Raw genomic sequence first — 25154 nt, forward strand, 5'->3', positions numbered from 1 at the left:
ACGGATGGATCAGAGCCGGGCCACCAAAGAGGACCCCGGAGGGTGCTGGAGAGGACTTGCAGAGAACGGAAGAGAAAGGGGGGCCGGACTGAGCGCGCAGCAGATGGGAGTAGGTTCAAAGGAAAGAGCTACAGCACAGCGAAGAAACCTGTGGTGGGTTCAGGCTAAACAGCGCCGCAGGGCGGGGCGGGGCGGGTTGGGACTGGAGGCGGGGCCCCTTATGCGGGGCGGGGGTCTAGGAAGCGGCCTTGTCGCACAGAGGGGCCCGAGCGCTTCTAGGACCCCGAGCCTCGAAGGACTCAGCCCGGCCCCGCCCCGGCCCCGCCCCCGATCCCGCCCAGCGCTGCCCCCAAAGCCTGCTTCCCGGCCCCCCGCAGAGGCGGTGCCTGGAGCAGAGTCCGGGTGCCTGGTGCCGGCTGCGCGCGTCTCCTCCTCCGTATCTGCGCCAGGCTAGCTGTCCGCCACCCACCCTACCGCCGGCCCCTGGTGCTCCGGGCCGCCTGCGCCCCCCAGGTAAGTGAGACCCCAGCGCTCCGAACGCGGCCCGGAAAGCCACCCTAGCAGCGAGCTCCGGCCCCGCCTCCACGGCTATGGCGTCCACGGGGGTCCCCAGACACAGCCGCTGTCCCCCATCACCTCGTCCGGGACGGCCTCCCGGGGCTTACCGTCTGGTCCTAGGCCCCGGCCGCCTCCCTGAGAGAGCCCCGCTCCCCCGAGGGCCGGGACGCAGCGAGCGCCGGAGGACGAGGCGGCTGCGTAACGGGCGGGCGGGAGTGGGGACGACCCTAGCGTGGCGGGGGCGGGGGTCGTGGGGAGTCCGGAATGTGTGAACGAGAGGAGCGCGATGCGGGGGTCTGTCGGTCGGTCACCAGAGAATCTATACCTGCTGGGGATGCAGCCGGGGCCCTAGCCTCAGAGCCCGTAGCCCAGCCGCGTAGACTGCTAGGACCCGCGTAAACAGACACGGATTATGCCAGTCCATGCACAGTGCGGAGAAGACCACACCTCTAGGAGATGGGCTAGGGTCACGGAGGAATTCTCGGAAAAGGTGTCAGCCGGGCCTGAGAGAACCAGACAGCGAGGGGTTTTTAGGCCCAGAAAACAGCAGAAGATTATGAGGCAGGGCCCAAATTGGCGTGTCTGCAGAGCGGAAAAGAGGCGAGCGTGGCTCAAGTTCAGTGAGCCGGGTATCTGAGGTGCGAAGACTTTGGCCTCGGGCCACGAAGATAACGAGCAGTGTGTGGATTCCGTTCTCAGGTCTGTGGGGACCACGGAGGCTTAGGACAAAGTGAGTGACCGGGTCCAGCTGTGTCTTAAAAAGATCCCAGCAGCTACTCTGCCCCCAAAAAAGAGATGGGAGGAGGAGACTGTTGGTTTGGACCCGACAGGAAGGGGGAGATGGAAAGTGGGCGGTTTGGGGTTCTTCTTTGGCAGAGGGACTTCGCCTGCATTCCCTGCCTGCTCAGAAGAGGGGCAGAAGAAAGGGGCATGGAAGAGATTTCTGGTGTGGGCAGCTGGGAGTGTGGAAGGATGGGGAAACCGAGGGAGAAGCAGGTCAGCGGGTGTGAGGCTGTTATGACTCAGACTGATTTGAAAAACCTGAGATGCCACCCGAGGGGGGACGTCCTGAAGACACCACTGGGAACCCAGGCCAGGTCCAAGGCGACTGAGTGCAAGGGGGCAGCCTGGATCTGTCGTGTGGGGCCACTTGAAATAGAAATTCTGGAGTGCAGAGGTGTCTTTGAAGCCCCCAGAGTTCCCAGCCTCAACTCAGCCCCCTTCCAGGAGCATGTGTATGTGCTCAGTTGTGTCTGACTCTGCCACCCCATGGACCATAGCTCGCCAGGCTCCTCTCTTCATGGAATTTTCCAGGCAATAATACTGGAGTGGGTTGCCATTCCCTTCTCCATGGAATCTTCCCGACCCAGGAATTGAACCCATGTGTCCTGCATTGGCAGGTGGATTCTTTACCACTGAGCCACATGGGAAGCCCCTTCCAGGAGCAGCTGCTATGAATAAACTTGGCAGTGATGGGAGTTCCTGGAACCTCACTCAGCATACCTGGGTCCCTGAGGCCCCAGCCAGGCTGCAGGGAGGAGGCAGTCGGAACCTTCCTAGCCTGGCCTTCTTGCTCACCTATTTCCAGCTGGGAGGGAGCCTTGGTCATTGCATTGGCCTTGGGGCCCTAGAGAAAGTTTTCCGGGCTTCAGTTTGTCAATCTATAAAATGGGTCCATAGTACCCGTATCTGGGAATGATGTTCCAATCAAAGGCAGCCTCAGCTAAGAAATAAAAAGGGGTTTGGCTAATCCCAGGGGCAGCCTTATGCCTCGGCTGCAGCCCTGGTGGGAGTTCAGGGCCCAGTGAGCCTCCATTTCTTGCTCTGAGAAATGGGAAGAACTCATAAGTGCGTCCACCTCTAGAACCCACAGGCGTCAACAGATCAAGTGAGTCAGGCATGCAAAGTGTTTGGTTGGCCCAGCGCGAAGTGCTCACTGGGCACAGGAACTGCTGTCATGATTGTAGTTGGCCGTGGGGAGCAGGCCAGTCCTCCCACCGCCCCTGGGACTCCCACAGGAAGGCAGGCACTGGGGGGCACACTCCTGTCTTATCTGGGCACTGCAGGCTGTCCCCTCTCTGGCTGCTGGAAGCTGCCTCCGAGCTCATCCTGCCAGTTTGAATGCAGTGCTCCCAGGCTAGTGACTTCGCCTCAGGTTCAATTTCCTCACCTGTAAAATTGAGAATAATAGCAGTCATCACCTCAGAGGTGAGCGCAATGCCTGTCTGGTAATAATAACCACCTGGTAAAGCAGAGTGGATGCCTTGGGGGGTGGGGGAGGCAGAAGGAGGAGCCCAGAGAAGTGACCTGACTCAGCCTCGGGAGGGGTCAGGAGTCAGGCTTCTTGTTGGAGGTGACCATTGGCCTGGTTACTAAAGATGGTTAAGAGTTCATGGGCAGGACTTCCTTGCAGGTCCAGTTGTTAAGAGTCTGCCTGCCAATGCAGGGGATGTGGGCTCGATCTCTCTTCAGGGAGGAGTCCATGTGCTGTGGGGCAACTAGGCCCATGCACCACAGCAGAGGAGCCCATACTCTAGAGCTGTGACTACTGAAGCCTGCATGCCATAAAGTCCGCAGCAAGAGGAGCCACTGCAATGAGAAGCCCACGTGCCACAACTAGAGAAAGCCTGTGCACAGCAACAGAGACCCAGCACAGCCAAAAATAATAAATAAATTAAAACTTTTAGTTAAAACAGTAGAGTTCACAGGCAGAGAGACCAGTGAACAGAGATGTGGAGGAGAGTCACCTTGGGTAAATGGGAGAAGCTGGGGGCATGGAGCCAGAAAATCAGCATGAGAGAGACTGCACTGGTCCGGACCATGATGAGGCTGGACCAGGTGGAGGTGTGGTTGAGTGAGAAGTGAGTAGATCCTGGATAGACTTGAAGTTGGACTTCCCCAGTGGCTCAGCAGTAAAGAATCCGCCTGCAAAGCAAGAGACACAGGAGATGCGGGTTTGATCCCTAGGTCGGGAAGATCCCCTAGAGAAGGGAATGGCAACCCACTCCAGTATTCTTGCTTGGGGAATCCCCATGGACAGAGGAGCCTGGCAGGCTACAGCCCATAGTGTCGAAAAGAGTTGGATGTGACTGAAGCAATGCATGCACACCTTTGTCAGTATGATTCTGTCACACCAGGTCTCCACCCTGAAACAGCAGGAGTGCAGCCCTCTCCCCACATCCTCCTAGGCTTCCCAAATCATATGTGGCTTCAGGGCCCCGTGAGTATGTCTGGGGAGGGGGTCAAGCCCCTGCCAGCCAGCCCCTGGGGATCCCCTTCTACCTTGTGCTGGTCCCCAGTTCCCACCCGCCCCGTCTGTCATTGATTCATTCAGTACGTGCTGATGAAGTGTGCGTGCTGGGAAGCAGTGGGGCCTAACAGGGAACAAAATGAAGCTTCTTTGCCACCCCCTCCCCAACCACCAGCTCATGGGTGGAGCAGATGTTCTGGGAAGGGGGCAAGAGAAACCTGAAGGATGAGAAGGAGCCGGCCAGGCGGACATCTGGAGGAAGGGCATTTCAGGCAGAGGGACCAGCATGTGCAAAGATCCTGAGGCAGGACCCAGCCCGGCATGTTAGAGGTTTAGCAAAGAGGCCCGTGTGGCTGGAACAGCATGAGCTAGGGGGAGAGTGTCAGATGAAAAGACTGAGGGTCCTTAGGGCCCCTCAACCCAACAGCTGCAGACCCTGGGTGGGTCCCTGCTCAAGGGGGAGTGAGGTTGCTGGGCCCACTGCTGTGCAATCTGCTTTGGTGTGTTGTTCCCTGTGTGGAGTGGACAGTGTGCCCCAAAGGCAGAGGAGGCTGGCAGGAGGAAGGAAGAGAAGGCCAGCCCTTTCCTGGTGGGCAATGTTGATGCTGGGAAGGATTGAAGGCAAGAGGAGAAGGGGGTGACAGAGGATGAGATGGTTGGATGGCATCACCAACTCGATGGACATGAGTTTGGGCAAACTCTGGGAGATAGTGAGGCACAGGAAAGCCTGGCGTGCTGCAGTCCATGGGGTCGCAGAGTCAGATACAGCTGAGCGACTGAACAACAACAAAGCTTCTCCCCTTCCTTCTGCACATGCTGGGGCCTCTGATGACCTGGGAGGCTTCCTGGAAAGGCTGGAGGGAGTGGAAGGAAGGAACAAGGGGGAGGGCGCTAATGGAGGCAGAGAAGGGGGCCAGGGAGGAAGAGAAGGACGCAGAGCCCAGAGCTGGGTGTTGGGGCAGCATGTTCACAGGGAGGTGACAGGAGATGGCAGGCAGGGGCCTGCTGAGCCTTGAGGACGAGCAGCAAAAACCCACGAAGGTGGCCCCCCCACCAGCCCACAGTCACTCCCTTTCCAGGTGTAGGAGAAAGGGTTTGGCGTCCCGCCCCAAACCCCCTGTGAACCTGGTCAGCTGCGCCTGTTCACCTTTCCCACCCTCACCATTCACCCGGGTGTGCACCAACCCCTCCAGTTTCAGACGCTCAGTGGTTGTGGTGCGTGGGCTTAGTTGCCCTCTGCCAGTGGGCCCTTAGTTCCCTGACCAGGGATCGAACCCTGAGGTCACAAAGAGTTGGACACGACTAAGCAGGTATGCATGCATGAACACAGGCCTGCAGACCTGTCAGGGGGCCAGAGGAGCCAAGGGTTGAGACAGAGGCAAACTGCGAGCTTTGGAGAAAAAAAGCCAGCCTGGACAGATCTAATGTTGCATTGCAAGGCAAATTTTTAACCACTGGTCCACCAGGGAAGTCCCTGAAGACAGGCTTAGGTTTCAATGAATCCCAACTCTCCACTTCGTACCCGTCCCCTCCCCTGTGCCTCAGTTTCTCCAGCTGCAAAATGGAGATGACAGAAACACCAGGCACCAGACACCAGCCACAGCTTCCTGGGGGCCTGACCAGGGAGTGGAAGGAGTTGGGGGCAAATTAGACCCTGGGGCGGGACACTTAGGACTTTCCTGTGTATTCCTAGAATTTTTCAGAAACGTGTGAAGAATGAGGAGAGGGGGCTACTTTACTTCTGGTAGCTGAAGTCTCTCTTAAAGGTAATTGTGTGTGTGTGTGTGTGTATCTATCTATATATATACATATTTTTTTCCTCTCTTTGTAGGTTTCAAATCTTTCATTTTAGGATAAAAAAAATTTTTGGAACCCATTCTTCAGGACAAATGCCACAACCCTTTAGGATATATGTGATCAGTATGTTACCTTCCAAATGGCTAATTTCTGGCGTCCAAGTCCAGTTTCCCCTCTTCTGCTGAGTGTCAAGTTTTCTCTTGTCCTAGAGGCCTCTCTGGGCTGCAGTTTTTGTTTTTAGAGTTTTATTTTATTTTGAGGTGGACCATTTTAAAAAATCTTCATTGAATTTATTACAATATTGTTTCTGTTTTATATTTTGGTTTTTTTGACCTTGAGGCATGTGGGATCTTAGTTTCCTGACCCAGGGTGAAACGCACAACCCCTGCTTTGGAAGGCAAAGTCTTAACCACTGGACTATCAGGGAAGTCCCTGGGCTATAGATTTTAAGGCTATTCTTAAAGGAGGTATCAGGCTGTACTCTGGTACCTGCTTCCTCTGATGTAGTTCTCACTGGCAAAGTAGTAACTCTGAATGTTGAAACTGTCACCTTTTCTACACAACCAAATTCACATGACTCCACACACGTGTTGAGGTTTTATAGAATAAGATGCATTTATTTGATCTAAGAACCTGGCTTCCCAGGTGGCACTAGTGGGAAAAAACCCACCTGCCAATGCAGGAGACATAAGTAACGCCGGCTCGATCCCTGGGTCAGGAAGATTCCCCTGAACGAGGGCAGGCAACTCACTCCAGTATTCTTGCCTGGAGAATCCCGTGGACAGGAGAGCTTGGTGAGCTACAGTCCATGGGGTCACATAAAGTCAGACACGACTGAAGCGACTTGGCACACACACACACGAAGAGCCCTCAGAGCAAGCCTGAGTTGTGGGTCCTGGGTATGCCAAGGTTGACTCCGAGGTTAAGGATTTTCAGAAGCTTTTCCAGGGGTACAGCTATGGACTATAGTCTTTGTGCTTGAGTTGATAAAATCAGGAAGATGCTTGCAATGATGTCTACAAACCAAATAGCTGCAGACACTTGCCTGTTTCAACCCGTTTCAACCAGTGACACTATTCAGTCAAGGCTCTGAGTGAAATTAACCGACTGAAATTTTAAAACTCGATGAAAAGGTCATGCCTTTGGACCTTGGGAAGTCCAAAAAGCACACAAGGCATCTGCATACCTTGCTCAAACATTACCGAGAAATAGGTCAAAAAATAGTGAGAAACCATCACTGTATGGACATTTGCAGCCACAGCTTTCTTCAGAGCAGTCCTTTTTTGTTATTTTATTCATTTCTGGCTGCGCTGAGTCTTCGTTGCTGCACAGGCTTTTCTCTAGTTGCAGTGAGCGGAGACTACCCTTCTTGCAGTGCGCAGCCTTCTTATTGAGGTGGCTTCTCTTTGATGGGAAAGGTGGGCTCAAGGTCCCTCGGGCTTCAGTAGCTGTGGCTCAGGGGCTCTAAATCACAGGCTCTGTAGTTGTGGTGCACGGGCTTCATTGTTCTGCGGCATGTGGTATCTTTCTGGACCAGGGATCGAACCTGTGTCTCCTGCATTGGCAGGCGAACTTTTTAGGAGGACATGGCAACCCACTCCAGTATTCTTGCCTGGAAAATCCCATGGACAGAGGAGCCTGGTGGGCTACAGTCCATGGGGTTGCAAAGAGTCAGACACGACTGAGCAACTTAGCACAAACGCCATGTTTCTGAGATTTGAACAGACCTCAGGAATCGTGGCCATGGACTCCAGGCTGAGAAGCATGGAGTCTCGTGGCTGAAGGAGGTTGGCGGGGTAGCGGGGGCCAGGCCAGAGCCAGATCATATAGACCTTGGTGATAACCCCAGGCACAAAGGGAAGATTGACTTCCCACCCCCAGCAGCCCAGTCTCCAGTGTGGGGGAAGGCTTTTAGAGTGAGACTCTGGGACTGCTGTGGGGAAGGAGGAAGTACTCTTGTTACAGAAACACCCCTGGGTCTTAAAGGGCCCATACACAGACTCCCCCTGGGGACTCTTCCCTTGGCTTTGGAACCTCCACCTACCCAGAGGGTGAGCCTTCTCACACAAGCCCAGCTTGGCTCCCCACCCTTACCTGGGAGGGCGGGTAGGTAGGCAGTGGGGTGATGACTATATCACTGAAAGCACTGCTAGCCTGGGGCCACCTGGCAAAAGTGGATCTGCCCAGGCTGGTTTTTTCCTCCGAACTCACAGTTTGCCTCTGTCTCAACCCTTGGTTCCCCTGGGACCCTGACAGCGCTGCAGGCCTGTGTTCATGCATGCGTGCTCAGTTGTGTCCAACTCTTTGTGACCCTGTGGACTGTAGCCCTCCAGGCTCTTCTGTCCATGGGATTTTCCAGGCAAGAATACTGGAGTGGGTATCCATGTCCTCCTGCAGGGGATCTTCCTGACCCAGGGATCGAACCTGGGTTGCCTGCATTGGCAGATGGATTCTTTACCACTGAGCTACCTGGGAAGCCCTCCTTTAGGTTACTCACTTTAATGCTGTTACCAGAAAAGCAGCATTCCATTTCACTTCTCCTTGCTTCTGTTCCCTGTTGTTGAATACTTTAGAAACAACATGTACTAATTGAGAAGGGTTCAATTCAAATACACTGCCAGGGTCCTCTGTCCTTAGGATTCTCCAGACCAGAATATTGGAGTGGGTTGGCCATGTCCTTCTCCAGGGGATCTTCCCAACCCAGGGATTGAACCTGGGTCTCCCGCATTGCAGGCGGATTTCTTTACTGTCTGAACTACCAAACTACCAGGGAAGCCCATACACCATCTAATTTCTGTAATGTTTTAATCTCTGGGGCACTTCGCCTGATGCAGGTCATCTGAGGTCCCAAGGACAGCCCACGTGACAGGACTATTCACAGGAGAATCACCCCGCTTCTGGGAACATCAAGGCCCAAGGCTCCTGTTGCTGCTGCTGTGTCTTTAAGGCCCAGGTGACAACATTTGCCAACTTCCGCTTGAATGCTTAAACCAGGAGGGCTCAGACCTGGGCTGGCAGGCTCCCTAGAGTTCAGTACCTGCCAGGACCAAATGTCATCCTACTTACATTGTGTTTGTTTTATGCCCACTGTCTGCTTATGATGCTGACACTGGCTCTCTTTTTTCCTTTCCCATTAAAATTTATTACATGATATTGAATACAGTTCCCTGTGCTATCCAGTAGGTCCTTGTCGTTTATCTGTATATAGTAGTTTGAATCTGCTAATCTCAAACTCCTCATTGATTCCTCCCCTCACCCTTATCCCCTTTGGGAACTGTAAATTTGTTTTCTATGCCTGGGAGTCTGTTTCTGTTTTGTAAATAAGTTCATTTGTATCCTTGTTTTAGAGTCCACATGTAAGTGATATATGGTATTTGTCTTTGACTGACTTCATTTAATATGATATCTAAGGTCCCTCCATGTGACTGCAAATGGCATTATTTCATTCTCTTTATGGCTGAGTAATATTCCATTGTTAATATGCACCACATCATCTTTATCCATTCCTCTACTGATGGACTTCTAGGTTGCTTCCATGTCTTGTTTGCAAATGGTGCTGCTGTGAACACTGGGGTGTGTGTATCTTTTCAAATTAAAGTTTTCATATTTTCTGGGTACATGCCCAGAAGTGGGATTGCTGGGTCATATGGGAGCTCTATTTTTAGTTTTTTCAGGAACCTCCCTACTATTCTGCATAGTGGCTGCACCAATTTACATTCCTATCAACAGTGTACAAGGGTTCCATTTTCTCCACACCCTCTCCAGTGCTGGCTTTTCTCTTTCAGGGAAGGAAATGTGGATGGAGGGAGGCAGCCTGGGGAAAACCAGAGGCAGGGGACTTCCCTGGTGGTCCAGTGACTAAGATTCTGAACTCGCAATGAAGGGGGATCAGGGTTCGATCCCTGGTCAGGGAACTAGATCCCTCATGTGGAAACTAAGACCTGGTGCAACCAAATAAATAAATAAAAATAAATATTGATAACATTTTTAAAAAGAAAAGTAATACCAGAGGCAGAGAGATCAAGGTGGAGGTAACCACGAGAATTGAGATCAGAGACGGGTCCTTGGTAGTGGGAATTGAGTGGAGAAGAACTCGCTTGATTATTACGGGAGAGACAGATGCAATTGCAGGACCTGGAGAGTAGCTGAGTGTCTGGGGTGGTGGGGGGCGGGGGTGATGAGGAAGGGTCTGAGATGACTCTCAGATTCTTGTCCCCAAAGACTGGGTACATGGTGGGATGTTGGCCAAGAAGCACACTTACGGTGGAGGATGAGTTGAGTGAGATATATCTGGGCAAGGCATAGCCAGGCGCTGTTGGGTTAACCATTTTGACATTGGGAGAGAAACCTGGAAACTGCAGGAATCTGGAAAACCAAAGCACAGGCTCACTGATAGTGGGGGTGAGATTTCCCAGGGAGAAAAGCTGGTGTGAGAGGGTTCAGGACTGGCCTCATTTAGGGTCATAGGGGAAGAAAAACGGCTTGGATTAGATTAGCCAGGATGCCATGGTTCTTGGAAGGAGAGACAGACAAAAGGGGCAGATAGACCACTAGGAGGAATTGATGCTTTTGAATTGTGGTGCTGCAGAAGACTCTTGAGAGTCCCTTGGACAGCAAGGAGATCAAACCAGTTAATCCTAAAGGAAATCAGTCCAGAATATTCATTGGAAGGACTGAAGCTGAAGCTCCAATACTTTGGCCACCTGATGCAAAGAGCCAACTCATTGGAAAGGACCCTGATACTGGGAAGAATTGAGGGCAGCAGGAGAAAGGGACGACAGAGGATGAGATGGGTGGATAACATCACTGACTCAATGGACATGAATTTGAGCAAACTCCAGGAGATAGTGGAGGACAGATAAGCCTGGTGTGCTGCAGTCCATGGGGTCTCAGAGGGCCGGACATGACTTAATAACAAGAACACACACCACTAGGAGGTCAGGAATCCACAGACAGAACTGACCACTGGGGTTGGCGTGGGCCAGGGGGTAGTCACTGAGGATCCAGGCAAAGCCCAGAGTAGATGGGGTGAAGTGTGGGCATAAAGGCAGCAGGTCCTGTTTTCCAAGAATGCAGGGGCTGATGTTCCGTGAGCCCATGTCCATCTAGAACACCGGGTGGTACGGGGCTGAGCTCACATGCAGCCTGGTCAGTTATCAGCTATGTGGCCCTGGGTAGATAAGTCAGTTCGTCTGTGACAGGAGAACAGTAACTGCCTTTAGGATGGTACATTTTATGTTAGGTGAATTGTGCAATTAAAAAAAAAAAGATTAAGTCACCTTGAAATACACCTCTTGTAAAAATCAGTGACTCACAAAATAGGTGGACCAGCTCCCCCCATCCCCCAGCTTCCTGATAGAATACCTCTCCGGAGTGTGGACGATATCCTTTAGAGCACTGCAATTGCACATGTGTTGGATCTTTTGATGTTGTCCCAAGGTCACTGAGACTATATATTTTTTTAAGTTGTGGTAAAATGCATGCAAGCTAAACATTTTACCATTTTAACCATTTTTAATTGCATGACTAGGTAGCATTAAGTATATTCACAGTATTGTCCAGCCACCGCTGTCCATTTCTAGATACACATTTTTATTCAATCTTTAGTTTTTTCTTTTCTCTTCTTCTGTTCAGTATTTGTTATTATCAGTCTCCAAATTAGTTAGCTGTCTTTTTTACCATCTCCTATCTGCTATCAAGCCCACAGTGGGAGGGAAAAAACACCAAAAAACTTTTTTTGGCTTTTTTTCTGGATACATAATGCTTTCTTTTTCTTCTTGTACAATGTATATTGTATTTTATCTATTTTTTAAGATATAGTTGATGTACAGTATTATATGTTTCAATATTATATGAATCACAGTATAGTGATTCACAATTTATAAAGGTTGTATTCCATTTGTTGTTATCATAAAATATTTACTATGTTCCCTGTGTTGTACAATATGTCCTTGTAGCTTATTTATTTTATATATAATAGCTTGTACCTCTTAATTTCCTACCCTTCTCTTGCCCCTCCCTCTTCTCTCTTCCTACCAGTAACCTGTAGTTTGTGGATCTGTTTCTTTTGTGGTATATTCACCCGCTTATTTTATTTTTTAGATTTCACATATAAGTGATATCATACAGTATTTGTCTTTCTCTGTCTGACTTATTTCACTAAGCATAATACCCTCCAAGTCCATCCCTGTTGTTGCAAATTGCAAAATTTCATTCTTTTTATGGCTGAGTCCACAGTCAATTTTTCTATTTCAAATATTGTATTTTTCAGTTTTAGAATCTCCATTTGGTGCATTTTTTTTTTTTAATAATTTCTGCTTCCCTACTGAGGTTTTTGTTGTTGTTCATTCATTAGGAGGTACTTTTCCTTCACATCCTTGAATATATTTATAATAGCCACTTCAAAGTCCTTATCTGCTCATTCCAACATCTGGGTCATCTCAAGGTTGGTCCTCAGTAATTTCCTTCTTTCTTGGGCATAGGTCATGTGTTCCTGTTTCTTCACATGTCAAGTAATTTTGGATTGTATTCTGGACATTATGAAAGATACCTTGTAGACACTCTGGATTCTGTTGTGTTCCTCTGAAGAACATTGATTCTTCCCCACATCCCTTTTTTAAATTTTCACAGGCAATTAAACTGTCTGAACTCAAGTTCCAAAGTCTCTTTCCCCTGGGGTGGGAGGAGGGTGATATCTTACTTTTCTTTAGCTTTACCCAGGCTGGTTGAAGTCTGCCCTGCACATGGTTCAAGGGTTAGCAAGAGACTTGCACAGCAATTTTGGATAGAATTTGAACCTGATTTTTGGTTGTTGCTTTTTGGCTTTTTCCTTTCCTGTGTGTTCTGCCCCATTGTTGAACTGTTATAGTCCCTTTGGATTCTGTCTTATCATTTTTCAATCCAGTTTCTATTTCCAGTGAGAAATGGGAAGCTCACCCCATACCATTCCCTTAGAACAGGTAGAGACTCCCCTCCAACTTTTGCCTATTTTTGGTAACTCTCTAGAGCTGTACTGCCCAGTAGAATTTTCTGCATTGATGGGAATGTTCCATACCTTTACTACCCAATATGGTAGCCACAAGCCACATGTGGCTATTAAGTGTAGAAATGTTCGTAATACAACTGAGGAACTGAATTTTAGATTTTAATTTTAATTAATTGGAAGTTAAATGAGCACATGTGGCTAATGGATACCATATAGGATGTTGGAACACCAAAACTTCAAGGTATAAGAGTTTTTTAGCATTTAGTCCAGAGTTTATCATTATCATCTCCGAGAGGGCTGGTCTGATGCAGCTAACTCCACTGTTATAAACGCCAAGGACAGAACTCTTTTGGTGGTTTTCCATTACATGAATTACATATCAGTTCATTAGTGTCTCTGGATTTTGCTTTCATTTTTTCAACTCAGTGATACTACCAAGTCCATGAGCATAGCTTTCCTTCCTCTCTTCATCCCAATTTGATAATTTTCTTAATTAAAAATTATTTTAATTGTGGTAAACCACATATAGCAAAAAAATTATCATCTGGACCATTTTATACAATATTCACATTGTCATGTAACCCATCTCCATGACTTATTCATTTTCCAAACAGAAACTGTCTTCATTGAACACTTAACTCCCCATCCAGCTACTCTAGCCCCTGGCACCCATCATTCTACTTTCTGTCTCTATAAATCTGACTCCTCTAACTAAGGACCCCCTGTAAGTGGAATCAGATAATATCTGTCTTTCTGAGATTGGTTTATTTCACTGGGCATCATGACCTCCAGGTTGGTCTTCCTCCTCCTTTTAAATGCTTATGTAATATTTCATAGTATGGAATCCTGAATTTCTGATGGAATTTCTGATCCCCAGCATTGGACATCCAGGTTGCTTCCAGTTCTCACTGGAAGGGAGAGAGGGAGGAACTCCAAGGGAAGCAAGAAAATTTGGGGAGTGATGGATATGTGTGTGCTCTTTGCTATCTCGTGGACTGTAGCCTACCAGGCTCCTCTGGCTATGAATATTTTCAGGCAAGTGTACTAGAGTGGGTTGCCATTTCCTCCTCCAGGAGATCTTCCCGACCCAGGGATCGGGCCCACAGCTTCTGCATTGACAGGCGGATTTTTTCCCACTAAGCTACCTGGGAAGCCTATAGTGATGGATATCTTGATCCAGGTGATGAGTTCCATCAGTCCATACATATGTCAAATGCATTGAATCACACACTTTAAACATGCATAGTTTTTGTGTGTCACTCAATAAAGTTATGTTTTTGGTTTTTTAAAAAAAATTTTGGCTGCATCACATAGCATGTGGATCTATGTGGATCCCGACCAGGGATCAAACCCATGCTCTCTGCAATGGAAGCACAGAGTCTGGACCTCCAAGGAAGTCCCAGAGTTGTGTGTTTTTGTTTTTAACTAATTGCCTGAGCAGGAGACATAGGAGATGCAGGTTCGATTCCTGGGTCAGGAAGATCCCCTGGAAAAGGAAATAGCAACCTGCTCCAGTATTCTTGCCTGGGAAATCCCATGGACAGAGGAACCTGGAGGGCTACAGTCTATGGGGTCACAAAGAGTCAGACACGACTGAGCACACACTCAGCAAGCACTCTCCTTACAAGCCCATCAGTTTGCTTGACCTCTCTGAGTCCTGTGCAGGTAACAATCAGATCCTGCTGCCCCACCCCCCTTGCCTCTGGGGCTGGATCTGCTCACTTGCCCACAAAAACTTCCAGAGACCTGATCTCTCTTCCCTCCGTCCTTCTTGAAACTACCCTAACCAACTCCCAACACACCCCTACACTGGGTGATGCTGGGGACCCCACAGGTCTCTTCCTGGTCTGACCCTCACTCTCTGGTAGGAAGGCTCAGCTCTCTAAGCTCCCTGGGGCCAGCCAGGGCTGAACAGAAGCTTTGAAGAAAGGCCCTGGTGGGGTGGGCGGGACTAGGGAGGGAGCTCTGCTTCCTTAGGGTAGGAAGGATAGAGAAGGCCTCTTAAGTAGGGAATTTAATCTGACCCAGGTCTTAAAGACTAGTACAAATGAGCCCAGTGAAGGGGGTGCCTAGTGAAGGGGTGAGGGCACTTAAGGAAAAAGGCACCACCTGTGTAAAGACTTTGCCGCCACTGGGTGGCGCCCTTGGGGGCTCTAGCACCTGGGATATTCCAGGGGATGTAGGAGGGAGGGAACAGATTCCAGGAGGATGGTGGATGTCCCACAGTCAGCCCTCAGGCATCTGCAGATCAACCCTCACAGCCCTCCCTGACGGTTACTTTATTAGGGGGAGGGGGCAGTGGTAGGGGGTTGCATTGCCAAGGGGTGATTCTGAGAAGGTGCAGCCAGGGAACCTGGAGAAACAGGCTGTAGTGATGAGGGGTGGCCAATGGGCTGGGGATTCCAGGGAACATGGGCTAAGACTCTATGCTTCCAATGCAAGGGACCAGGGTTCCATACCTGGTCCAGGAAAATCCCACGTGCCATGGGGCAACTAAGCCCATGTGCTGCAACTACTGAAGCCTGCACACTGCAACAGAGACTCAGCACGGCCAAAAGTAAGTAAAGAAATAAATAATTGTAAGCATTAAAAAAAAAAAAAAAAAGAAAACAGTTCAAGTGGGATGACAGGACTGAAGCAACAAAATTGGGTAAGGAGATGGAATAATATCATGGCTTCTTTGGTAGTGATCTGAGAAGAATTCTCCAAGGAGGTAACAGTGAAGCAAGATGTGAATGATGAGACAGAGATAGACAGGGGTTGCCTGGGAGAACAGCATGTGCAAAGGTCCTGAGGCAGGAATGAACTTGGTGAGATGGTCATAGCACATGTAAAGGTCCTGAGATGGGAGTGAGCTTGGTGAGTTTTGGACACAGCACATGCAGACCCTGGAGGAGGAATCTGATTGGTGAATTGGAAGCCCACCAAGCAGCCATTGCAGTGAATTGAGTTGGGGGAGGGGGTGTACCAGCAGGGCCAGAGCATGAAGGGGAGAGGCAGAGCCCTGGACTTGGGACACCCCCCCACTTAGGATCCTTGAAGGTGGTATCTCCTGGCCTGGCTACATCTCTGGTCGTGAGCACCCCGCAGGGACCCTGCTCAGAGAGGCCAAAGTGGAGGAGCCGGGGCTGGGTGCAGGAGTGGCTGTGGTTATCTACAAATAACCCCCTCTTAGCCCATCACGTGCTCCCTGCCTGGGCCTCTAGCCGAAGGAGTCAGGTGACCCCAAGCAGGCCAGGCTGTGGGGGCAGTGAGTGAGTATGTGTGTATGTGTCTGTTCGTCCCTGCACAGCCCAGACAAGCCCTGCACTTTCAGCCAGATTTAAAATAAAACGTGTGTGCACAGCTCTGCTCTGCTGGGTGTTGCCAGGGCAGGGGGGTGGGGGGCGGAGTTCAGGGGTGCTCTGCTCATCCTCCCCCTCCCCGTGTCAGCACAAAGCCCTGATCGCTGTCTTCTACTTGCCCCTCCAATCTGGGGATATTTTTAGGCACTAAGAAGGATTATCAGAGTCTGGCTCCCAGGTGGCAGAGGCAGGGCTGGGAGTGGGGCCAAAGTGCCTTTGAGAAGCAGTCCAGGCTGGGAGACCAGCTTGGGGAGGAGGGGGAGGAACTCGAGGGTGGGAGGGGAGATGAGGATAAAACCACAGGCTGGTTAGGCCTGACCAGCTGCCCGCTTGGTGATTCTCCAGATGACCCCTCAGCAGCCATCCTGAGCTCATTCATTGGCTACAGCTTTAAAGAAAGGCTGCAGAGGGAGGCGGGGGAGGAGCATGGATGGGAGGATGTCCCTGGGAGAACCACTCAGAACCTGCAGGGATCAATGCCCTCATTCCCAGACTGCTTCCCCCACCCAGCTGCTAACAGTAACTACATTTTTACTCAGAGCTCACTCCACCCCAGGCATCATTCCCAACCCCTCCCCCACATGGCGGGCAGCAGCGGGGGTGGGGCGGGTTGGGGGGTGGGGGTGGCATTGTTATTCCCATTTTACAAATGAGGAAACTGAAACAGTGGTGAGGTCAATGGCAGGTAAATTGGAGGAATCAAATCCATTGCAAGACCAGCGTGGAGCATACAAGCCACCCAGCTTCCTGAACCTGTACAGGGTGCAGCAAAGCAGAAGATCTGGCTGTACACATTTTTCAGATGGGGCACCTTGAGGCCCAGAGAGGCAGAGGGTCCACAGGGAACAAGCAGAGGAGTTGGAGTCCAAAGGAGAAACAAATGAAAGTTATCCCTCACCACCCTGAGCCTTGCTCCCGCCTGCCCCTTCGGAGGAAGGCATCTGTTAGAGGAGGGAGTGGAAAAGAAGTTTGAGGCTTGTGGGCCATTGATGCCTAGTTACAGCCATACCTGAGCCCCTTCTGCACGTCAGACACTGCCCATGTTTTCCACATGCAGGCTCACTGGCCTGCTTGACCACAAAGAAAGGAGGTGGGTGAATTCTCAGAGTTCAGTGTCTCTTCTTTATCAAGAGAGTGAAGGGGGTGAGTGAATAGACAGACACAGTTTAGAGAAAGGGTTTTTCCAGTAGTCATGTGTGGATGTGAGACTTGAACCATAAAGAAAGCTGAGCACCAAATAATTGGTACTTTTGAACTGTGGTATTCAAGCAGACTCTTGAGAGTCCCATGGACTGCAAGGAGATCAAACTAGTCAATCCTAAAGGAAATCAATCCTGAATATTCATTGGAAGGACTGATGCTGAAGCTGAAGCTCCAATACTTTGGCCATCTGATGTGAAGAACTGACTCATTGGGAGAGACTCTGACGCTGGAAAAGATTGAAGGCAGGAGGAGAAGGGGATGACAGAGGATGAGATGATCGGATGGTATCACTGACTCAATGGACATGTTTGAGCAAGCTCTGGGAGTTGGTAATGAACAGGGAAGCCTAGCATGCTGCAGTCCATGGGGTCATGAAGAGTTGGACATGACTGAGCAACTGAACTGACTGAGGAGGCCCAAGGCTGAGTCTTCTGCAGTCTGCAGCCCCCTTTGGAAGGCTCTGAGATTTGGAAAGTGCATTTCTGTTTTCCCTTCTGACTTGATGACCAGACAAGGCTATGCCTGCTTCAGCTGAGAGGACTAGGCATTGAGGTTGGTCATGCTCCCTTCCTTCTCCAACCCCCCTCTAAAGAAGGGCTGTCTGGCCAGCTTCCAACATCACAGTGAATGAGGCAGGGCTGGCAGAGGGTGCTTTAACTGGATCTGAGGTGGGAACAATTGAGAGGTGCCTCCAGGAGGAAGTGGCAACTGAACCGGGTTTTGAAGGATGTGTAGGAGTTTGCCAGACAGACAGGAGAGGTACGTTAGCCCTGTGAGGGCTGAGACCTTACCAGTTTTCGTCACCATTTTGTGTTCTCACTACTCAGCATGGGGCAAAAAATATTAGATGGTCATTCTAGGCAGAGGACGGCATTCGTAAAAGCTGGGGTGTGTGCTAGGAGCGGAATGTCTCAAGCAGTGGAAGTGGGCTTTGAGCTGGGGACATGGGCAGAGGCCTGGGATTATGGGATGCCACTGCTTGCGTGCATTTTCACTTGTCCCCAAAGCTCATCGTGACATGCCAGCACCATGGGTGCAGGGGACTCAGATCTTGGGAAGAACATGCGGCTGGGGGCCTGGACTTCTGAGTTCTGGCTCCAGCTCTAGCTGGCTGTGGGCCTTTCCAGGCTGCCCACCCCGCTTACATCTGTACTGAGGGGTGTTCAGATAGGTGTGAGGGCCCTTGAGAAGGCTATAGATACCCTGTCGTGAATGTAGCTCTTGCTGGGAAGTTGTGTGAGGGTGAGGCCAGAAATTCTGGGCAGGGCATGTGCACTCATGCCCCTGTGGGTGCATGGGATCAGGCCAAATTTTCCTGTTAGTGAATTTTTTATGTGTTTTTTTTTAACCATTTTTAAAAATTGAAGTTTTGTTAATTTATGTGTTAATTTCAGGTGTATAGGACAGTGATTCAGTTTATATATATATATGGTTAGTTGTGGAGAAGGAAATGGCAACCCACTCCAGTACTCTTGCCTGGAAAATCCCATGGATAGAAGAGCCTGATAGGCTACAGTCCATGGGGTCGCAAAGGGTCGGACGCAACTGAGCGATTTCACTCACTCATGGTTAGTTGCTCAGTCATGTCCAACTCTTTGTGACTCTATGGACTATAACCCTCCAGGCTCCTCTGTCCATGGGATTCTCCAGGCAAGAATACTGGAGTGGGTTGCCATGCCCTCCTCCAGGGGATCTTCCAACCCAGGGATCAAACCCAGTCTCCCACATGCAGGCAGATCCTTTACCATCTGAGCTACCAAGGAAGCCCAAGAATACTGGAGTGGGTAGCCTATCCCTTCTCCAGGGCAATCTTTCAGACCCAAGAATCGAACTGGGGTCTCCTGCATTGTAGACAGATTCTTTACCAGCTGGGCTACCCAGGAACTATATATATATACTTTTTCAGAATTCCTTAAGTTCTTTTATATATATATATTCTTTTTTAGATTCTTTTCCATTCTAGTTATTACAAGATATTAAATACAATTCCTTGTGGTATACAACTGGTCAATTTCATATTTGTGTGTTTAGTTGCTCAGTCATGTCCGACTCTTTGCGACCTCATGGACTATAGCCCACTAGGCTCCTCTGCCCATGGGATTCTCCAGCAAGAATGCTGGAAGGAAAAAAAAAAAAAAGAATGCTGGAAGGGGTAGCCGTTACCTTCTCCAGGGCATCTTTCTGATTCAGGGATCAAACCCGGTCTCCTGCATTGCAGGTGGATTCTTTACTGTCTGAGCCACCAGGGAAGTAGTGTTATCTGTTATATGTTAATCACAGACTCCTAATTTATCTTTTTTTAAAGACATCAACCACTTGGGCAGAAGTCCCTCCATCCTCCTATCCATCTGTCTGTTCTGTCTGGGTCTCCTGAACCTTGTGGGTCTAAACTAACCACTGTCACACACCTGTCTTAAGGAAAATTGCACAAGAGGAGAGCTGTGAGTTTACTTTTTATTCAGAGTCTTTATATGTGCACTCAGTCGTGTCTGACTCTTTGCAACCCCATGGACTGTAGCCCGCCAGGCTCCTCTGTCCAAGGGATTTTCCAGGAATAGAGGTGTAGGTTGCCATGGCCTCCTCGAGGGGATCGTCCCAACCCAGGGATCAAACCTGTGTCTCTTGTGTCTCCTGCATTGCCAAGGGGGTTCTTTACCACCGTGCCACCTCAGGGTCTTCTAGAGACAGCCACTTGGTAGCTCTGAGTAAACAGCTCCAAAGATGAAGGGGAGGAACCAGAATATACATGAATTTTGCGGGGTAGGAAATACATGCAGTCCAGCACACACCTTGGGAAAATATGATTGCCTGTCATGAAGAATAGATAAGATAATCATTTTCGTGCTTTTCTGTGTTTGGGAAGATGCGAGAATCTGAGGTCATTGAAATTCTTCTGGCTACGAGTCTAACTATCCAGGGACCCTTTTTGTCCAAAGCACAGAATGCCTCATCCTGTTTTTCTTCTATCCTGAATTCCCCTGTGGGCTCACTGCCTGTAGGTTGCAATTTAACCCTTCATGTAACTGGATGGTGAGCAGCACTCTTTGTTCCCTGTTTTTTTTTTTTTTTTTTGACACTTTTACCATCTGTCAGGCTGGGGCCTCTTGGTGTCCCTCCCACGCCAGCGTGTCCAGTGGTGGTGGCTACTCTTCATCACTTCACTGATGCCTGAACTCGAACGCCCTCTGCCATGGTCTTTGGGCTGATTCCTCATGTACACTTCCTTCCTGGGGGATTTCATCCATTACCTGCCCCAACCCCGGAGGAGCTCCATCCGAATCCGTGGCCTCAGGGACATCCAAGGCACGGCCCTCCAAATCCACCCAACTCCTGCCCCCCAAATCCACTGAAAAAAAAAAAGTACAACCTAAAACCTGAGAATTATATTTTACTCTGTGGACATTCTGAGGACTTCAAGCCCAGAGACAGCCTCTCAGATAGCTCTGAGGAAGTGCTCTGAAGAGATGAGGGAGGAATCAGGATATATAGGAATGTTTGTAACAAAGACCAGGTAGTCGGAACTTCAAAAGATTACTGCTAGTTAAAACCAGGGCTTCCCTGCTGGTCTGGCGCTTTAAGAATCCACCTGCCGATGCAGGGGACACGAGTTCAATCCCTGACCCGAGGAGATTGCATGTGGCAGAGGGCAACTGGCCCGGTGCCCCACAATGACTGAAGCCCATGCTCCGTAACAAGAGAAGCCAAAACATTGGGTCCTAGATTTTTTTCAAGGCAGATGTTTTAATCTGCACAGAGGAGGGCGCACAGCGTGGAAGCACAGCTCAGCGTGTTTTCTCAACCAGAATACCACATGCATCAGGAGACAGGACATTCCATCCCCCAGCAACCTTTCCTGGCCCCTCTGATCCCTGCCTGCTCCTAACAGTAACCCCCCTTACCTGGCAATGTGCGTGGGGAGAAATAACGCCCCCCTTAATGACGTCTGCATCCTAATCCAGAACCTGGGGGTACATGCTACCCCATGTGGCAAAGGGAAACTGAGCTTTCAGGTGGACCTAAGGTTGCTAGTTGGCAGATCTTGGTGGGGAGGCGGGGAATGTAGTAGCTTCTCCGGGTTTATCTGGGTGGGCCCCTATTCTGGCCTCCAAAGCCACTTCCTGTCTGGGAATCCACCCCCGCCCTTGCCATCTCACCTAAAATAAAACTGAGGGCCATAAAACTCCCAGACTTCACAAGATCAAGTGTAAAATGGTGCAGCCACTCCAGAATACAATTTGGTAGTTGCTCATCAAGGAAGATATGCAGTGAAAGTAAAAAAGTGAAAGTGTTAGTCACTCTGTCATGTCTGATACTTTGCGACCTCATGGATTCGGGCAAGAACACTGGAGTGGGTTGCCGTTCACTTTTCCAGGGGATCCTCCTGACCCAGGGATCAAACCAGGGTCTCCTGCATTGCAGGCAGATTCTTTGCTGTCTGAACCACCAAGGAAGCCCAAGTATGACCCAGTAATTCCCCTCCTCCGGACAGACCCAGGAAACAGAAAGACATCTATTCACACAAGACTGGGGACGTGAATGTTCTGAACAGTTTTGCTCATAACTACCCCAAACTGAATGCATCTCGGATGTCCATCAAGTGAATGATAAGACTTTCTTGGTGGTCCAGTGGTTGATTGGATCCCTGGTCTGGGAGGATCCCGCAGACTTCGGAGCAACTAAGTCCATGGGCCACAACTACTGAAGCCCACGTGCCCTAGAGCCCGTGCTCCTCAACGAGAAGCCACTGCAACAAAGCCTGCTCACTGCAATTAGAGAGTAGCCCCTGGTCACCACAACTAGAGAAAAGCCTGCATGCAGCAACAAAGACCCAGTGCCGCCAAAAAAATAAATAAAACAAATACATTTAATAATAATAAGTAAAAGTTAAAAAAACAAGTGAATGCCAACCAACTGTGGTATATTCATTTAGTGGGGCTTCCCTGGTAGCTCAGATGGTAAAGAATCTGCCTGCAATGTGGGAGACCTGGGTTTGGTCCCTGGGTTGGGAAGATCCCCTGGAGAAGGGAACGGCAACCCACTCCACTATTCTTGCCTGGAGAATTCCATGGATTGAAGAGCCTGACAGGCTAACAGTCCATGGGGTCGCAAAGAGTCGGACACCAGTGAGCAACTTTCACTGTTCATTTAGTACCAACAATTTGAGAATTAAAGCTACTGAACTTGCAACAACAGAGGTGAATCTTGAAAATATCATACAAGTGAAAGAAGCTAGACACAAAGATGGGGTTTGTGATTCCATTTATATGAAGCTCTGGAACAGACAAAAGTAACCCCCAATGGAAAAAAAAAAACTGGAGCAGAGGTTACCTTTGGACGGTGGAGATGGAGGTTGACTGAGAAGGGACTGAGAGAGAGAGAGAAGGTGATGGAGGGAGGAGAATGTTTGTGGCTGGAGGTTGGTTTACATAGGTGCGTGTATTGGTCAAAACTCAGCAATTGCGCACTTAATGTTGATGCATTGTGCTCTAGTAAATTTTACCTTCAAAGAAAAAAAAACACGTAAGTCAATATTGAACTCTAGTTAATGATCTGCATGCTGAAATATTTAAGGGTGATGTGACTTGATGTCAGCTACTTTTTTAAAAGAATTTATTGAAGTATGGCCCTAGTGGCAGTGGCAAAGAATCCGCCTGCCAGTGCAGAAGATGCAAGAAACTCGGGTTCAGTCCCTCAGCGGGGAAGATCCCCTGGAGGAGGAAATGGCAACCCACTCCAGTATTCTTGACTGGAAAATTCCATGGGCAGGGGAGCCTGGTAGGCTACAGACCATGTGGTCGCAAAGACTTGGACACACCAGTGTGCATACATGCACCAGTGTGCATGTACATGGACACACCAGTGCACACACGGTTGATTTCCACTGTTGTGTTAGCTTCAGGTATACCGCACGGTGAACCAGTTATACACGATATATATTCTTTTTTAGATTCTTTTCCATTACAGGTTATTACAAGAAATTGAGTAGAGTTCCATGTGCTATTCAGTAGGTCCTTGTTGGTTATCAGTTTTATATATAGTAGTATATTGGCACCCCACTCCAGTACTCTTGCCTGGAAAATTCCATGGACAGAGGAGCCTGGTAGGCTACAGTCCATAGGGTTGCAAAGAGTCAGACACGACTGAGCAACTTCACTTTCATATGTATTTTAACCCCAAACTCCTAATTTATTCCTCCCCCTAAGCTGCTTATTTTGTGGGTTTCTGTTTGCTTTTAATGCAAATTCAGATCAGATCAGTCACTCAGTCGTGTCCAACTCTTTGCAACCCCATGAATCGCAGCACACCAGGCCTCCCTGTCCATCACCAACTCCTGGAGTTCACTGAGACTCACGTCCATCGAGTCAGTGATGCCATCCAGCCATCTCATCCTCTGTCGTCCCCTTCTCCTCTTGCCCCCAATCCCTCCCAGCATCAGAGTCTTTTCCAATGAGTCAACTCTTCGCATGAGGTGGCCAAAGTACTGGAGTTTCAGCTTTAGCATCATTCCTTCCAAAGAAATCCCAGGGCTGATCTCCTTCAGAATGGACTGGTTGGGTCTCCTTGCAGTCCAAGGGACTCTCAAGAGTCTTCTCCAACACCACAGTTCAAAAGCATCAATTCTTCGGCGCTCAGCCTTCTTCACAGTCCAACTCTCACATCCATACATGAGCACTGGAAAAACCATAGCCTTGACTAGACGAACCTTTGTTGGCAAAGTAATGTCTCTGCTTTTGAATATGCTATCTAGGTTGGTCATAACTTTCCTTCCAAGGAGTAAGCATCTTTTAATTTCATGGCTGCACTCACCATCTGTAGTGATTTTGGAGCCCAGAAAAATAAAGTCTGACACTGTTTCCACTGTTTCCCCATCTATTTGCCATGAAGTGGTGGGACCGGATGCCATGATCTTCGTTTTCTGAATGTTGAGCTTTAAGCCAACTTTTTCACTCTCCACTTTCACTTTCATCAAGAGGCTTTTGAGTTCCTCTTCACTTTCTGCAATAAGGGTGGTGTCACCTGCATATCTGAGGTTATTGATATTTCTCCCAGCAATCTTGATTCCAGCTTGTGTTTCTTCCAGTCCAGCATTTCTCATGATGTACTCTGCATATTTATTATTAATAGTATACCAAATTTATGCTAATATCACAGGATTTTACAACTTAACAAATAGTTATTAAAGTACATTTAGAAAAGAAATGTCAAAGAATTAAAAGGTAAGATAAAAAGACAGCAAATCAAGACGTGGTAATGGTGTAAAGATGGAAATATAGATAAGTGCAACAGAAGAGAAAATTCCATAAATAGATTTTGAAATATAATAACTTTTTAAAAGCTAAAATACTTACTAAAACAAGATAGGAAAGGTGAGCTACTAAGTGGTACTTAAAGAACAAATTGAGAAAAAAGTTCTGATTCCCAGCTTAGTTGTCCCAGCCAAATAAATTCTAAGTAAAGTCTTAAATACACATGTATATGTATGTGCATATATAAAATCACATTGTAGAAACTGTAGTAATAAAAATAGAATATGTATTAAATTGGAGGGTAAATCGCAATCTCTGAAGCAGCAGATAAAATCTTGAGAATAAGTCTTTTTTAAAAAACCATATTATTTAATCTTGAAAGAAGTAAGGTGTTAGTCGCTCAGTCGTGTCCAACTCTCTGCAACCCCATGGACCCCATAGCCCGCCAGGTTCCTCTGTTCATGGGATTTCCCAGGCAAGAATATGGAGTGGGTTGCCATTTCCTCCTCCAGAGGATCTTCCCAGCTCAGGGATGGAACCCAAGTTTCTTGCATCTTCTGTATTGGTAGGTGGATTCTTTACAGCGCCAACAGTCTGAACCTGGGTCTCCCGCATTGCAGGCAGATTCTTTAACATCTGAGCCACCAGGGAATGATGTCTTAAGATTAAAACAGCATTAAGAGGAGCTGATTCTTTTGTTGGTTCTCTGCTGTCATAGACTTTGGGGTGATAAAAGTTCTCCTGGGCTGAGCAAGAAGCAACGTTGTGGT

The 25154-nt window shown here is 48.9% G+C and overlaps 1 protein-coding gene across 5 annotated transcripts in view; it reads left to right on the forward strand.

Annotated features, from left to right (window-relative positions):
- Positions 1-388: 388 nt before the first annotated feature.
- CERS4 (ceramide synthase 4) overlaps positions 389-25154 on the forward strand; it is a 35240-nt gene continuing 10474 nt past the window's right edge. The window contains exons 1-3 of one of the 5 annotated variants that reach the window (XM_086409660.1): positions 389-513; positions 5502-5574; positions 8440-15147. The gene's annotated coding sequence lies outside the window, so the exon portion shown is untranslated. The remainder of the gene's footprint in view (positions 514-5501; positions 5575-8439; positions 15148-25154) is intronic. The other 4 variants (XM_086409661.1, XM_086409662.1, XM_086409664.1 and 1 more) reach the window with 4 other exon arrangements.

The sequence above is a fragment of the Bos grunniens genome, chromosome 7 (assembly GCF_055505025.1).
Source record: "Bos grunniens cultivar Pamir isolate PY7600 chromosome 7, Bosgru_T2T1.0, whole genome shotgun sequence".
Classification (NCBI taxonomy): domain Eukaryota; kingdom Metazoa; phylum Chordata; class Mammalia; order Artiodactyla; family Bovidae; genus Bos; species Bos grunniens.